The sequence below is a fragment of the Hibiscus syriacus genome, unplaced genomic scaffold (genome assembly GCF_006381635.1).
Source record: "Hibiscus syriacus cultivar Baekdansim isolate YM2019G1 unplaced genomic scaffold, ASM638163v2 tig00111356_pilon, whole genome shotgun sequence".
Classification (NCBI taxonomy): domain Eukaryota; kingdom Viridiplantae; phylum Streptophyta; class Magnoliopsida; order Malvales; family Malvaceae; genus Hibiscus; species Hibiscus syriacus.
In genome coordinates, this window is record NW_024063068.1 from 211,202 (window position 1) to 229,097 (window position 17,896).

General features: G+C 37.4%; 1 long non-coding RNA gene across 1 annotated transcript; it reads left to right on the top strand.

Moving 5' to 3' along the window:
* The first annotated feature begins 15,983 nt into the window (after nt 1-15,983).
* Nucleotides 15,984-16,799, top strand: LOC120159313. The gene is made up of 2 exons (XR_005519335.1): nt 15,984-16,236; nt 16,505-16,799. It is a non-coding gene; the product is annotated as an uncharacterized LOC120159313 (long non-coding RNA).
* The last annotated feature ends 1,097 nt before the right edge of the window (nt 16,800-17,896 follow it).

The following is a 17,896-nucleotide window of genomic DNA, read 5'->3' on the forward strand; positions in this document are numbered from 1 at the left end:
GGCCTAGTTACTACCTAGAACCCCTTGTTTATATAGTTCCTCCCTAGTTTCTCTCGAACACTAAGGATGTGTTATCTCGGTATTCTCTCGAACCCAAAGAATCTCCTATGGAATGGCTACTCTCGTAGCTCCTACAACCTTAAGGCACTAGGTTTCATAAACAAAACAGATTATAGCATAGAAAATCAACCATTCATTAAAATATAACTTAAACATCCAAAATGAACTCCCACCAAAAATATAATTAGTTCATGGTGGGGTTCGAAATAAACAAGCACAAAGCAAGTTTCATCCGTTTCTTACAACCCAAATAAAAAAATATGAAAGAAAAGAACTAAGGGAAGGAGAAAAAGCCTTCAACGTGCACTGCCGGAGCTTTACTCGGCCACCAACGAACTGCCCCCAGTGAACTAGCTCCTCTCGGATGCCTAGAATGCCATTCCCTCAGGCTTGTCATAGAGAAATGCCACGACAAGTAGGATTGACGGAGAAAAGTAAGACCTTTTCTCTCTAACATTTAAGCTCAAATAAATGTGGAACCAAAGTCTTCTTCATTGTGGCTTCATCCTCTATTTATAAGGGAAAATTAACCTTAGGACTTGGTGTTAAAACTCCTAGGATACCCCAAACCATGCTTAATTCACGTGAGGATCGGGCAGAGCATAGTAGTGATCCAGCCTGGGTTGTTGGCAGAGTACCCGGCATAATCCCGCTGCAGAGGCTCAAGGATAGACAGGATCTGCAGAGCAGGTAGCACGATCAGTAGAATCGGCTGTAGTAGCGCTGATCCCTCCAGGCAGATTTCTTGGGCAGGGGTCATGTGAAAGTAGGGGACAGCTGGCTTCAAAAATATCTTATTTCACTTTGTTCGCTCTCGAAATGCCACTATAACTAGGCATTTTCATTTTGCTCAGCAGTCTCCTTATGTCACGACATTTCCTTTTCTCTTTTCCTTGCTCTCAATTCCTGCACGTCATCAAACAAATACCTTTCCCATAAAGCAGCACCACTTACAAAATAAAATGTCATGGTAAACCTAATTCCACTACATGCAATTAAATGCTTCTAAATGCATCTACATGGTCCTAAATGAGCTCTTAAACATTCAATAACTTAAGTGAAAAGGTCCCAAAATGTGACCTTTTTACGGAGTTATCACACCCCCAAACTTAAGCTATTGCTTGTCCTCAAGCAATGGATAATACTAAGCAAAACAAAAATACCATGACAAATTCAGAAGTAGAATAGTTTTATGGGATAAAATTTTATCCCTCAGCACAATTGGCTTCAACATGCTAGACTAGTTTGAGAAATCAAGTATTGTCCCCTAGGGAAAGATTCTTTGTGTGGGTGTGTGTGTGTTTGTATCCAGTCCATGCTTAATAAACTTAAAAATTTTCTAAGCAAGCTTTCTTAATTTGCCATGACATTTACAAATTTTACTCCCACATTGTTTTCTTTTGTTTCATTAATTCTGCTACGAGGGGAGTCAACCTATCACACCTACCATCCCACACTCTAGGTGAAAGGGAGCATACCTTCCACCCCCAAGCTAGTCAGGTAGAGTCATCCCGTGACTACTTTCATTCACTCATATGCCATGGGAGTGTCCCTCTACAGATATGCCAAGGCATTTATTAACAACTTTGTCATCATTTTTTTTCATTTTTCATTTTTTTCATTTTTTCATTTTTTTTATAGAAAATATGGGGTTTTCATCATTCAAAGTTTTATTCCACGGTATTTAAGAATTCTCTTATAAAAAATTCCTAAGTTTCTAAAGCATGGAAAACATACAATCGTGTATTCAAGGGTTTCAAAGAAGCAAGTCCTAGAGTTGGTTCTATCATCCTCAACCAGTCATGTACATTCTATCATAGCCATCAAGATTCATCATCATCGGGCATCCTTAACTTATTCCAGAAAACTATTCAAACATTTACTAATGTAATAGCATATTTATTTTACTAATACTATCATGCAATGATGCGAGAACCTTACTTCCCCCAAACTTGAGAGAAACATTATCCTCAATGCTTACTAAAACTAAGGAAAATAAAACTACATGATATGAATGCAATGCAATGCAAGGTACCTTAACTTCATGCGGGTGGTGGTGCAGTGGTCGCGTGACGAGTACGCTTTCTTAGTTTGGCGGAGCTGGAGTGTTCAGAATCTGCTACTGGTGCAGTAAGGGTGGTCCTAAGGCCTTCTAGGATTGAGTTTCCTCACATTCAGACATCTTTTTCGAACGGCGTCAACTCCTATGCAAAGGGAATTACTGTGACATTTCTGATTGTATTGCCTCGTGTGGCTCTGTGGGCTGCGGAAGGAGCTCCGTGAAGGCTATTGCCACATCCCATCACCTGATATAAGCAAATAAGGTCATCAGGTTGCTGGTCGGATTCGCCACTTGATTTAGGTCTGCTAGGCAAAAAGTATTGCAATTTACCGTGGTATTTGTGCAGATAGGTGGACATCATGAGCAATGTCAACATTTGTGCTAACACCAATTGAGTCTTATTTCTATGTTTAGGGTGTGTGCTTTCCGAAACATCTCAAATTGTTATGGCATTTTTGTCTCGTTCGATTGGAGCACAAGAGTAGACCAAAATGCCCCACGCATATAACAGTTCCACCTTCAAAATATTTTACCATGGCATTTCGGGTCTTTAACATCTGAATTGTAGGACCCTTGTAGTAGTCCTCTCTTCTTCAAAGTATTCTCTGCGTGAAGCTGAATGGTAGAGGAATGAGATCTCTTTTCGCTCCTTTTTGCAGTGGCAACTTGAAATCATTTGGGCAGCAAATTTGTTGAAGAGGTCGGGGTCATCCCTATGACAGTAGCCACCATCGTGTATGGCCTTGTTCTTTCCTAGGCTAGTTAAGTAAGGAAGTAAAACAACACTAATGAGAAAATTGACAATGTTAGCATACCACAAAATTACTGTGGCAAATAATAATTTCTCATTAGTGAATTTTTCCTTAATCTCCATTTCATTCCTTAATTCTTTTATAATTTCTAGCCTAGACAGATGATCAATCACTTGGGGTTTAGGATGAGTGAGTTCAATAGAATCCAAAGGTTCACATTTCATATCTGGTCTAGCTATGGATGAGCTAGACTGACTCATCTCCCTTGGAATATCCTCGAGCTACTCTTCGTCTTCTTTAGCAAGCATCAAGTGATTATCAGTGCATAAAAATTTGTTGCAACAAAATCCTTCAATTTTCCTTTGGTCATCAACTTCTACTGATGGGGCTTTTCTTTTGCCGTGGCAAAATTTTTCTTGTCTTCATTGGCTGAACTCTTCGAACCCTCATCATTGTTTTCCATCGAATATGAATCTTCTTGCACCTTCAGATCTTCGTGCACAATCTCATGATCGGGCTCTCCGAGTGTCTCCCCCCAAACTTAGTATCTTTGTCAATTTTGGTGCCACTCCTTAAGGTGAATGTACCACAATGTTCTATGTCCTGAGCCTTAGTGACTTCAGTATCACTAGGTAGATTGCCATGTGGGTAAAAATGTAATGTCGTGGCAATTTGACCAACCTAACCCTCCAAGGCCCTCAAAGATGAGTTATGGCTTTGAAGCAAAGCTTCTTGGTTTTTTATAGAGATCGCATGGTCATGCAGCATGGTCTTCGTGGTTGCTATAAAATCTAGCATTGTGGCCTCCAAAGAGCTTGTGTTAGATAAAGATGTTACTCCTGGATTAGAATTATGCCATGGCATATTCATTTGGAAACCCTGGAGTCACTGAAGTTCTGATGCCTAGTGGACTGACTAACATTGCTGGTTCTTTGATTTCCCGAAGAGAAGTTGGACGCTGACACCATCCAATATTGTTAGAATAGGGGTTGTTATTGCCTCGATTATAGTGATTGCCATGGAATAATAAACATGTTGAATTGGATGCCTTTACTTCTCTCACCCCACTTGGCCTTTGCAAATTCTTCAACATATTGGTGATAGCAGCAAGTTGGCCAGACACCGAATCCTTAGAATCTAGCTCGAAAGCTCCATGTGATTTTCTCCCAAGGCCTAGCCTTGTAGATGGAAATTGGTAATCGTTGGTGGCAATCCTATCCAGAATGTCAAATGCCTCTGCTGGTCATTTGTCAAGTAATGTCCTATTTGTCGAGGCATCTAGCATCATCCTCGTGAGTGTATTAACTACATTGTAGAACATCACAACTTGAGTCCAGTCGTGGAATCCATGATTGAGGCACTTGCGAAGCAAACATTTGTATCGATCCCAACACTCATACATAGACTCTTCATCTCCTTGGTGAAAAGATGCTATGGCATTTCTAATATGGTTGTTCATATTGGGTTGATTATGCCGTAACAAATATTTTTTGCACAAGTCAGCCCAAGATCTTATAGAGCCGGAAGGTAATCCATTGAGCCATGTCCTGGCGTGATCTTTCAAAGAATATGGAAATAACGTCAATTTCAGCACATCGTTATGCACACCTTGTTGTCGAAAGGAGTCATATACCTCCAAAAATGCCCGAAAATGTTACATTGCATCCTAATGAGGAGCACCACCAAACTGTCCAATCAAGTCTAACATGTTGAACATAACCGGTTTGAGCTCGAAGTGGGCTGCCTGAATCTTGAGTGCCACAATTCTAAGGTTTAGGTCATCTATGATAGGGTTTAACTGATCTCGAATAGTACGAGGCCTAGCTGCATTCCCAAAATTCGAAATTGTATTATGATATTCTTCTTGAATAATTCCTTGATTTCTGATCTGATACTTGTTTGCTTGAGCACGTTGAGTACGTAAAATAAAAACCTGAAAACGAAAACAAAAACAAAAATAACAAGTAAAACTATACAAAAAATGAACAAGTAAAATAAAAATGATATGACAAAACTAATTAACTTCCAGTTACCAATCCCCAACAACGGCGCCAAAAACTTCTCCGCTATTCGTGAGTACTAAATATGGGTGCGGATATATATGCAAGTATACACAATCGAACAAGTAATACAGTGATAAGTGAGTATCGTCTCCACAGGGATTTGGGGAAATCAAATAAGTTTGTCGAGGCACTTTACTCTGTCACCTAAGTAAAGTTAGTGATGGTATATACAAATGATATTGTTGTGGCAAAATGGAATGACTGATGAGGAAATGGAACGATTGTAATGTGGTAGCAAATGGATATGTCATGACAAATTCAATTGTGATGAGTTCAAACAAAAGGAAATGTCGAGGCAAAATAAAATATAAATAATGGATTTAATTTATAGGACTTTGTCTTTCTCACACGACAAGTTACTATGGGAATAAGTGATAGGAGTCACTTTAGAAAACCTAAGTTTACTTCTCGGAATGATCTTATCTCTATGCCTCTTCTACCCGACAGAGTATACTAAGGTGCGCTATGCTATCTCTAGTAAGGGACTCGACAGATTGAAGATGCACTGGCAAAACTGGTTGGCTTAAACCCCTACAGTGATCTTATTGGTCCAGATAATAGGATATGTCTCGACAATACCTTTTTGCAGCATCATTAACATCTAACCTATTATTCATGCACAACTCCTTTTAGTCGAATGAAATCATAGCCTTATCTCTAATGTGGATTAGGCCTAGTTACTACCTAGAACCCCCTTGTTTATATAGTTTCTCCCTAGTTTCTCTCGAACACTAAGGATGTGTTATCTCGGTATTCTCTCGAACCAAAAGAATCTCCTAAGGAATGGCTACTCTCGTAGCTTCTACAACCTTAAGGCACTAAGTTTCATAAACAAAACAGATTATAGAATAGAAATCAACCATTCATTGAAATAAAACTTAAACATCCAAAATGAACTCCCACCAAATAGGATTAGTTCATGGTGGGGTTCAAAATAAACAAGAAAAAAGCAAGTTTCATCCGTTCCTTACAACCCAAATAACAAAATATGAAAGCAAATAACTAAGGGAATGAGACAAATCCTTCAACGTGTACTGCCGGAGCTTCTCTCGGCCACCGCGAACTACCCCCAATGAACTAGCTCCTTTCGGATGCCTAGAACGCCATTCCCTCAGGCTTTTCATGGAGAAATACCACGGCAAGTAGGATTAACAGAGAAAAGTAAGTCATTCTCTCTCTAACGTTTAAGCTCAAATCTATGTGGAACCAAAGTCTTCTTCATTATGGTTTTATCCTCTATTTATAGGGAAAATTAACCCTAGGACTTGGTGTTGAAATTTCTAGGATACCCTAAACCATGCTTAATTCACGTACAGATCGGGCAGAGCATAGCAGTGATCCAACCTGGGTTACTGGCAGAGTACCCGACATAATCCCGCTTCAAAGGCTCAAGGACAAACAGGATCTATAGAGCAGGTAGCGCAGTCAGCAGGATCGGCTGTAGCAGCGCTGATCCCTCCATGCAGATCTTCGAGGAAGATTTCTCGGGCAGAGGTCACGTGAAAGTAGGGGACAACTAGCTTCAAAAATATCTTATTTCACTTTGTTCGCTCTCGAAATGCCACTCTAACTAGGCATTTTCATTTTGCTCAGCAGTCTCCTTATGTCGCAGCATTTCCTTTTCTCTTTTCCTTGCTCTCAATTCTTGCACATTACCAAACAAATACCTTTCCCATAAAGCAGCACCGCTTACAAAATAAAATGCCATGGCAAACGTAATTCCACCACATGCAACTAAATGCTTCTAAATGCATCTACATGGTCTTAAATGAGCTCTTAAACATTCAATAACTTAAGTGAAAAGGTCACAAAATGTGACCTTTTTAATGAGTTATCAAAAAGCTATATCTCTATCTTAGGAAACTTTAAGTTAGAAAAGAAACTAATTCTAGGGAAAGATATAATCCCTTAAAGTAAGGGATTGTAACTACAAGAAATATTCACAAAATCCTAATTTAATCTTTTTCATAACACATATTCCTACAATATGAAGGAAACAACCGGTCGAGCTTTTAGGAGTATGGAAATGAGGTTTAATCGACCATATTTATGGGAGACCAATATTGACTAGGAAAGAGTAAGGTTGAAGGGAGGATAGGGTTAGATGGGTGGGTTGGTAGAGTTTCTGTTTGATTTATGTATGTTATTTTGATGGGTTTAGAAAAGTTTAGATTTGGTCTAGGTGTTGGGCGCGGACAAAATTTGTAATTACAAGTTGCAAGCTATTGTTGAAGATATTGGTTTACGGTTAGAAGGCTACCCGTTAGATATTTAGAGGTTCCCTTGGTATTTAGGAATATTTCTATTGTTGACTGTAAGCCCTGTTAGATAAGATTGAGGCTAAACAGGAACTTATCTTATGCTATGAAGGTTTGACTGATTATATCTATCATTTTTAATATTCAAAATTATTGGAGAAGGCAGTTGGTTATTCCTAAAGTCGTGCTTCTTGGAATTTGGTAGCTTTGTTCCTTATTTTTCTGGAATAGCGGTGATATTGTAGTTAGAGGGGCTCGAGTTTGTTTGAATGTCATTTGTTTCCCTAAGTTTGAAAGGGATCGAGGCTTAAGGACTTGAAAACTTGGAATAATTCTTGCTTAGTTTTTCTTATCAAGGTAATTTTGTTGGGGATCCATTTTGGTTACTTGGATTCATTCGTATGTACTGAGGCGAGTTGATTTTTTATAGGCGCAAGCTCGATCCTGTCATAGACATCTTTGGAGGAGGTTACCCAAGTTGAGATCTTCTATTTCAGTATCTCTTGTGATGGATCGAGGGTGTCTTCAAGGAAGGGGTGTGAAGCTATTAAGTCGAGGAGGGAGGAGGTGTACTAGTATAGGCTTCTTTGGCATGCTTTTTACATCTCTAGGCATTCGATGATTGCTTGGATGACCATTTTAAATAGACTGCCTACCAGAGATAGGTTGTGTGCTTTCAAGATATAGGTGGGCGAGATGCGTGTTCTTTACAGGAGTGGTGAAGCATAGCTGAATGAACTGCATCATTGTGTGTGTGTGTATTCAAGCAACAACAACTTGAATTATAGCTTAACGTGTGCGTGCATGTAGAGTAGAGTGTTCGTGTATGTAGAACGGTTAATGTGCAGGTTGTTAGATTAATTAAGGTTGTTAGAAATTTTTATGAGGTTGTTAAGGCTGTAATCTTATTGTATAAATGTATTGCATGTCTTAGTTAATGGATATCTTGATAAGCTTCTTGATAAGCTCTAAGGTTCTCTCGTAAGTTTCAACATAGTATCAGATGTTGGAGATCTGGTGGCGTAGAAAGAGTTACATCGGGTTCTTGTTGAGCGCACATTGGCTATATGGCGCTTCCGGCTTCTCCCCTTTCCGGTGGTGTTGTGAGCATCTCGAAGTATTTGGTAACTGCTTCCAAAAGTTTTACTAATAAACAGTTGAGTGTGGTGCTTGATGAACGGAATTTCCTGCTATGGAAACAACAGGTGTTGTTAACAATTAGGAGTCATCGGCTTGAGAAATTGCTTTTTAGGTTGGTTGTCTCTCCACCTACGACGGTTGTGTTGGATGATGGAACGGTCGCTGAAAATGAAGATCATGAGATCTTTGTAGCCCAAGAAGTGCCTTGGCCTCATGGTTGTTGTCTACGACCAGTCCATCCTTGTTGCCACATTTAGTAGGGGCTGAGACAACTGCGCAAGTCTGGAAGACTATTAATAAGATCTTCGCCTGTAAGTCTACAACGGCGGTAATGAACTTGCATTACCAACTTAAAGTATTTCATCAAGGAGAGTTAGGAATGTGGGGGCTACATCTCTCAAGTTAAAGAGATATATGATGCTTTAGCATCATGTGGCAGTTCAATGTCTGATCTGGAGCACATTGCAACTATATTGAATGGGTTATCAGCTGAATATAGGACAGTGGTTACTATATTGTCAGCCAGCCGTGATGCCTTGACCCTGGAAGGAGTTGTGTCTGTCCTCATTGATGTTGAAACTCAACAAAAGAATTTCAATAGGTTCAACAACATAACAGCTGCAGCTAACGTTGCACAAGTAAAAGCTTCTATGGATGACAGAACCAATCGGTTCGCGAGACAAGATCAGGCCACTTCAAAAAGGCATATTACCTATAATAATCAAGCCCATAATAATCAAGCTGGTCGTGGTCGAGGGCGTGTCAAGGTGTAGTACCAGTTGTGTGGAAATAATGGTCACCTTGTGAATCAGTGCTGGTACAGGTTCGATAAGTCATTCTCAGATGTAGATGAATCTAAGCTGAGAAATTCTGATCTAAGGAACTTGTTTAAGGAATGAGAACCCACAGCTAATGTTTGTCACTACAGCTCTAACAAGTGTGCTGTGGAAATAAAATTAATGGGGTGCAGCTGGGTTAGTTAATCAAGAACGGTTTAAGCGTCTTGCAAATATGGCTGCCACGATTTTATCTCCAGCTTCGTGGTTTGTAGATTCAAGGGCAACTCACCATATCATGCCTGATGCCATAAAAGTGATAGATGGCTCAGATTATACAAGGGCTTGTAAGCTGACTGTAGGCAATGGTAGTGGTTTGTCTATTACTAAAATTGGTCGAGCTTTTGTTTTTACTGCATCTCGTGCTTTAATGTTGAGTGACTTGTTGCATGTGCCTTAAATAACTAAGAAATTGGTATCTGTTTACAAGATTGCTAGGGATAGTGGAGTATTCTTGGAGTTTCATGCTGATCATTGTGTGGTTCAGGATGAAAGGACTGGTGTTGTGTTGCTACGAGGTAGAGAGACTGGTGGTTTGTATGAGTTCGGTGGTGTTTTGTCTACTCGAGGTTAAGCTGCTAAAGCAAATGTAGTCTTTAGTCCTAGTAATAGCTATATACTGTTGCATGATCGTTTAGGTCATCCATCTTATAAAGTCTTGTTGCAAGTTTGCAAACAATGTAAAATCACTTTACCAAGCAATTTGAATAAAGAGTTGCTCCCAGTGTGTGTTTCATGTCATATGGGCAAAAGCCACAAGCTGCCATTTTATGCAACTGAAACTCAATATGAACAACCGTTTCAGTTGGTGTTTTCTTATCTATGAGGTCCAGGTCATATTGTGTCGAATGGATTTAGGTACTATGTGTCGTTTTTAGATGCCTTTTCGAGGCATACTTGGGTGTGTCTGCTGAAGAAAAAAGGGCAAGCTATTTAGGTATTTCAACTGTTTCAGAAGCTAGTTCGAACTCAGTTTGGACAGGAAGTTAAGGATGTGCAGACTGATTGGGGAGGTGAGTATCGATCCCTATCAACTGTACTTGCACAGTGTGGGATTCAACATCGAGTGGCATGTCCTCATACATCCCAACAGAATGGAAATGTTGAGAGGAAACATAGGCATTTATTTGAGATGGTGTTGACTTTATTAGCTCGAGCGTCTTTACTCATGAAATAATGGTCCTTTGCAGTTATAACAATAGCTCACTTAATCAATAGGCAGCCAACTAAGGTGCTTCAAGGTTATACTCCATTTGAGAAATTATTTGGGAAGCCTCCCACGTATGATCATTTAAGGGTATTTGGATGTAGATGTTTCCCTCATATATGGTTGTTTCAACCTTATAAGCTTGCAAACAGTCACAACCGTGCGTGTTTTTGGGTTATAGCATGCACCATCGAGGGTATCAATGCTTAACACCTGATGGACGAGTGTATATATCTCGTCATGTAGTTTTTGATGAGCAGGAGTTTCCATTTTCTAAATATGGAAGTGAGAAGAATGTAACTACTGCAGAGAGCCCGTGTAATGGAGCTTCGTTGATGGTGGTTCCTGGTGCTCAACGTGTTTGTGGTAATTCCTCACAAACAGTTGTGCAAGAGTCTAGATATGCTCTAGTGTGTACTGCGGAAGTGCCAGAGGTTGCTGAAGTTAAAGCTTCCAACAGTAGGGTGAGCCAACATGTTGAGAGTGGAAGTGTTGGTGGAGGTCAAAATAATGATAGCTTGGTGGGAATGGTACAAGGTCAGACTGATGAGGTGTTGGTTGATGAGGCAAGTCAGGTTGAGGTTGGTTCAACATGTCCCTCGGTTCACAATGAACATCCAATGGTCACTCGTAGTAAATGAGGGATCTTTAAACCGAAAGTGTTTATTGCTCAAACTCAAGGCAATGGTGAACAACCATGCTCTGTTTCCCAGGCACTTTAAGATCCACAATGGAGGGAAGCAATACTGGCTGACTATGATGCGTTGGTGAGGAATGATACTTGGACGCTGGAACCGTTACCGAAAGGGCGAGCAATAGTTGGTTGTAAATGGTTTTTCAAGGTCAAGTTCAATGCTGATGGGTCTGTGTTGAAGCATAAGGCTCGTCTTGTGCCTAGAGGTTACTCACAGGTACATGTCCATGATTTCAATGATACGTTTAGCCCGGTGGTGAAGACTACTATAGTAAATGATGTATTGTCTCTAGTTGTTGCTCGTGGTTGGAGTTTAAGGCAGGTGGACATTAATAATGTGTTCCTTAATGGCGACCTTGGAGAAGAGGTGTACATGGTGCAGCCACCAGGGTTTGCAGCCACCAGGGTTTGAACAAGTGGCTAGTGATGGGACTCGATCAGTTTGTAGGCTAAAGAATGCCTTGTATGGGCTGCGTCAAGCGCCGCGCATGTGGTATGCCAAGCTGCATAATTTCCTGTTGGAGCTAGGGTTCTGTGGTACAACGGCTGATGCGTCGTTGTTTGTTCACCGAGTAGGTGGCATTCGTATAATGGTTCTGGTGTATGTAGATGACATTATTATTACAGGAGAGTCTAATGCTGCTGTTAATGAGGTTGTTAGCTTACTTGGTAAAAATTCTCATTGAAAGATTTGGGAGAACTTGGGTGTTTTCTTGGTGTTGAAGTTCATAGGACACCTGAGCAGTTGCTGTTGAGTTAATGCAAGTTCATTTGAGGGTTGCTAGAACAGACTGGTATGCTTACTGCTAAGCATGTACCTACGCCAATGGTGGTTTCACCAAAATTGACTAGTGATGCTGGGAAGCCACTTTCAGATGTATGGATGTATCGAAGCATAGTTGGTTCCTTGTTATACTTGAGTCATACAAGGCCAGATATCGTGTTTAGTGTCAATCAAGTGGCTCAGTACATGCATCGTCCTTGTGATGGTCATTGGCTTGTTGTTAAGAGAATATTTCCTTACTTGAGTGGAACGGCTGACTGTGGCTTGGTGTTTAGGCGATCTTCTGCATTTTAAGTTTGTTGTGTGACTGCATTTGCGGATGCTGACTGGGCTAGTAACGTTGATGATCGTAGGTCAGTGTCTGGGTCGTGCGTGTTCCTTGGATGCAATTTAGTCTCGTGGAGTGCGAAGAGATAAAAGGTTATGGTTCGTTCAACAACAGAAGTTAAATATCGTAGTATTGCAGATACAATAGCTGAGGTGATTTGGGTTAAGTCTATGTTGGAAGACATGGGTTAAGCGATTGATACGGTTCTAGTTGTGTAGAGTGATAATACGAGCGCTATTGCCATGAGTGCTAATCCAGTATTTCATGCACGTTCGAAGCATATGGAGTTGGATATACACTTTGTGTGTGAGAAAGTAGAGGGTGGAGTAGTTCGAGTTAATTATGTACTAGCAGAGCATCAAGTTGCTGATGGGCTGACCAAACCCTTGGCTAAGTCTGCACACATGTTGTTTAGCCAGAAAGTTCAGGTAGCAGAAAACAGAAAAGCTGAAAAGGACGGGAAGAATGTTGAAGCATAGCTGTATGAGCTGCATGACTGTGTGTGTGTGTATTCAAGCAACAACAGATTGAATTATAGCTTAGCGTGTGCGTGCATGTAGAGCAGAGTAGGCATGCATGTAGAGCGGTTAATGTGTAGGTTGTTAGATTAGTTAAGGTTGTTAGAAGCTGTTATGAGGTTGTTAAGGTTGTAATCTTGTTGTATAAATGTACCGCATGTCTTGGTTAATGGATATCTTGATAAGCTTCTTGATAAGCTCTAAGGTTCTCTCGTAAGTTTCAACAAGGAGGGAGCCTGAGTCTATGGATAATTTTTTTCTTTCTTTCTCCGTAGACATTTGATTCGTAGTTTTGAGGTTGCATGGGCTACAAAGGGGGTGTTTCCTTGTCAAGTCGAGCTCTAGTGTATCATTCGTGCTCTGAAGGGTAAGTCCTTGCTTACCGTTATTATGAAATTGGCTTAGAAATCTTTCATCTACTTCATTTAGAGGGAGAGATGTTTCCGGATATTTCAAGGGAGATAGATTCAGGAGCAATATCTGATGAGAGCAATATCTGATGAGTTTTAAGAGACTATCGAATTTAGATTGTTGCACAAACATGTGAATAGGGATAGTTTTATTAAATTTAATCTTTTTTATTGGGTTGGGTGGTATAAATAGTTGTTTTTCACTCTAGAGAGTATGTTATTGGTTGAGTTGTACATTTGGTAGCAGCTTGCTGCTCTTCGAATAAATAGATACACATTTATCCAAATGATGAATAATAATAATAATAATAATAATAGCAAAAAAAAAAACTCTATCGAACTATACAAATATAATCTGTTTGCATATCCACGGAACAAACCACAGCCAGAAGATTATATTTTCTCGGATAAATCTCAAAATGAAGAACAGTTGGGATTTCATAGCCATTCATTTTACTTGCACTAACAGTTAATGATGTAAAGACAACAATCACGATAATAGCCCACTTAATACTCTTTCATTGTTTTATATTATATATTCAATAAGATTTCCCACGCCTTATATTGCATGTTAACGTCAAGTATTGAAACATGCAATGCTACACCGTTACTTTTGTCATTTAACTCTACTATATGATATATTTCCCAAAAAAATCATAACTTAAAAATTAATAAAATATTGTATTCAGCTTGTTCACTTGAAGTCAAGATTAAAAAATAAATAAAATATATTCAATTTGTTCACTTAAAGTCAAGATTATATTAGTATTTAGGTAAAATATTTTTCTTAGAAAATATCATGTAGTACACTTAAATAAAAAATAATATCAAATTATTATTTAATAATATATAAAAATTAATTGTTTTTATATACGTAATATTAAATTATGATTATCATCGAGATTGTATTAACATTTATCACGATTATGAATATTAGGAATGCTAACACAACGATTGTTGCAAACGTAACTTATTTTCAAAGATCACCATATTTTTTTCAAAAAAAAATATAATTTAATACTATAATTTTTATTTATAATAAGACTTAATACAAAAATAAGTACTTAAAGAATGTCTCGAAAAACGATTTTGTGCTAAAATAATTTTTCGTTAAAAATAAATGTTTAAAGTTTTCTTCATTACAGTTTTACATTGCCACCGTTAAAAATTATTGTTTTAAAGAATGTCTCGAAAAACGTTTTAATGTTAAAATAATTTTTCGTTAAAAATAAGTGTCTAAAGTTTTCTTCATTATAATTTTACGTGTCCACCATTAAAACTTACCGTTAAGTTTTAACAGATAGCACGTAAAACTGTAATTGAGAAAACTTTAAAAACCTATTTTTAACGAAAAATTCAGCACTAAAACGTTTTTGATTAAATAGTATAATTATGCTTGTAATTATAACAAATCTCATCCTCTTAAAAATTGAAGAATATAGTTAAGGAATTATAATCACATTTAATTAAACGCGACTCACGCATTATAATAATTCATCAATCACATCACAAATAATTAATTATATATAATTACTTTTAATTACATCTGAATTCAGTTAAATATTGTCATAACGTTTTTAAAACGAAAAATCGAATTTAAAACAATTATAATTTTATTTGGAAAAATTTAGGATTTTTTATAATTTTGATTTAATTTGAATTATAGTCGTCATCTACCTTTAAGTTTGGTAGGCCAAATACACAAAAAAATATCTTTTTAACCAATTTTAGAAAAATCGTTTAAAAGAAAAAAATTGTCATGCGTGTACAAAAGATTCGTTTTTAAGGATTAGGGAGTCGGTTACGCGTAGGGAAGAATAAGCACCCCCACAGCGCCTAGAATTGATAATCTCGATTATATGTTGTCTAAAATGGTAGAATCTCACAAATTTGAATCCAAAATTTAAGTTACGATCCATTTATTTCTATGAAATTTTGAAGAATGTGTGAATCTATTTTTTTTAAATATTTTACTCGATAAAAATGATTTAATTCACTTGAATTTATTTAAAAATGATGTTCCCTTTACTACGTAAATTAAGGGAAATTGAAATTCAGTCATATTTGATACAATTCCATTAGCCCACGATGCATGACAACAATGCCTTTAATTATTTCCGAAAATGAAAAAACAAATGCATTATTTATGAATGCGACAGTAATAAATGATATATACATGATAGATGTAATATTAAATATAATATGAAAATAAAATAAATAAAGTAATAAAATGACACACGAAATATTTATATTTATTAATCTAGAAATTAATGGTATGTCTTTCACTCGTACGTCTTAAGAAATCATACTCCAAGTATTGGAGGTTTTCGAACGGATCACTCTTCGTTCGAGGCATTCCACATAAAAATAAATATAATTTGATTTTTATTAAAATAGTTCTATTATAAAATTATAAATGTTTATAAAAAAAGAAATGAATATATATATATATATAAGGGTCAAAATATATTAGGCAAATGTATATAGATTAAAAATATAATGATGAAAAAAAGTGCACGGACTAAATGTAATATATATATATATATATAATTATAATATAAAATAAATATAAAAATAGACTAAAATGAAATAAATCTCAAATTCACAAACCAAGTCAAGCATTTAAACACGGCATGTAAACAATATGCATACGATGACTAAATGTGAGGATGGTGAAATTCGAAGTGCAAGAGTAGCAATTATCCCTATTTCATTTCAGGATCAAAATAGCAGGATACAAAGAGAAAGGGACTTAAACTGCCATTTACTCCAAAATAGAAAAAAGGGGCTGTGGTAGAGGGGGAAACGATGTCGTTTATCGGGTCGTATATAATCCTAAAATCAAGTCTTAAAATCAACCGAGCCTTTCATTTTGTATTTTTTTTTTGGTTTCTTAAGAGAGGGAGAGAAAAAGTTCACAAATTCTCTCTAGTTCCCCTCATCGGAGGCATGGCCACTGTTCACCGGTGCATAAGACCCTAAAATGCTCATTTCCACTTCCTCAACCTGAATCTATGGCTACCAGTGCATAAGACCCACCCTAGAAACTTAGATCTAACATTATACCTTTCGAAATCTATGAAATCCAGCCTCCCTTCGGCTTCCCAACGAACTCTGAATCAAGGTGAAAACTTTTCCTTTCCTTTACTCTCTTGTTTTTCTTTTTATTTTATTTTTTCAAATGGTATTCTCTTAGTTCTCCTTTTCATACCGGTCTCCAGTTGCATGTTTATATATTGATTTGGTGATATTTGGTGGAGTTATTGTCGAGGTTTATGATTTCCCTAGCACAAGCCTTCAACATCCCCAATTTTTTGGGATTCTTCTTTTATTTTAATAGGGTTTTGATTTTCTTCTATTGACTAATGTTAATTTATACTGTTGGTTGTCAGTGTTTTTTGATTTGGCTGGATTTATCGAGAACGAAGATAGTGACGGGAACATGTAGCGGTAGCAACGGTAGAGAGGGCTCTTCTTCTTTGCTGGCGGCGGTGGTGGCAGGTGGAGAGTGTCATCACTTGCGATTTTCAGCAAAGCCTAAAGTATTTTTGGTTAATTGGGCTCTGCTAGTTGGGCCTCTTTTTGGGTTGTATCGTTTGGGCCACCGGCCCGTTTGTAATTGCTTTTGGGCTGCCATGTTTGTAACCTGTTAACAAATAAATAAAAGTTAATAAATGTATTTTATTTTACTTAAATACATATTTATGATAATTATATATATTATATTAGTATTAACATAAATTTATGAACTTTTAATTAATCATAATTACTACCGACTTTCGTAACTATAATAACAAAATAATTATCGAATCTAAAAATATAAAATAATCTAATAATAGTAATAAAAATAGAAGAAAAAATCGAAGAAAATGTAGTGTCTACAATTGCCTCTCTTTGCCCATCGTCATATGACGGGAATAGGGAAAAGACAACAGACACTATTTTGTTCGGCCTTGATATTTATTATGAATCTGGAGTCCCTTATTCCAGGGTAAAGAATATAAAAAATACTCTGTTAGGTCGTTGATGACCTAATCTTTCATTTGATTATGTGTTTCCTTCGTGATAAGAACGTCTAGTCACATTTGAATGATTGTGTTTGTAGACAATGTGGTTTCTTCGTGTTGAGGAAGTGTAATTGTCTTTAAGTCATTTGTTTCAAAACTTCATGTTATCTCAAACGAGACTGAAAATGATCATTATCTCAATGGAGGTGACTTTTTTAAAATTGATTTGTTTCCTCGCGTTGAGGAATTATAATCGTTCTTTAATGATTTGACACTTCATTTGAGGATGTCGGGTTTGTTGACGACATTTTTCCTTCGTTATGAGGAGGCTAGTCACATTTAAATTGCTATGCATATGAAGACAACATTATTCCTTCGCGTTGAGGAAGTATGATTGTATAGTGATATTTGTTTTTGGAAGAGACACTACTCCATCGCGTTGAAAATATCTGGTCGATTTTGGATGATTTGCATAACATCAAATCTAATTATGACATTGCTCCTTCGTGTTGAGCAGGTCTAGTCAGTGGACGACATTGTTCCTACGTGATGAAAACGTCTAGTCCTATTTGGGAACTACATCTAAAGATAATTTAACTGAGGAAATCTGATTGATTGAAGATAATTTAACTGAGAAAATTACGCTCCTCCTCCGTGTTGAAGAGAATTGGTCGCTTTAAGGTAACTTGCTTGATGAAGACGACATTACTCCTTCATATTGAGAAGATCTGGTTGTCATAATTTTCCTGAAAGATTTGAAAAAAATACAACTATTAA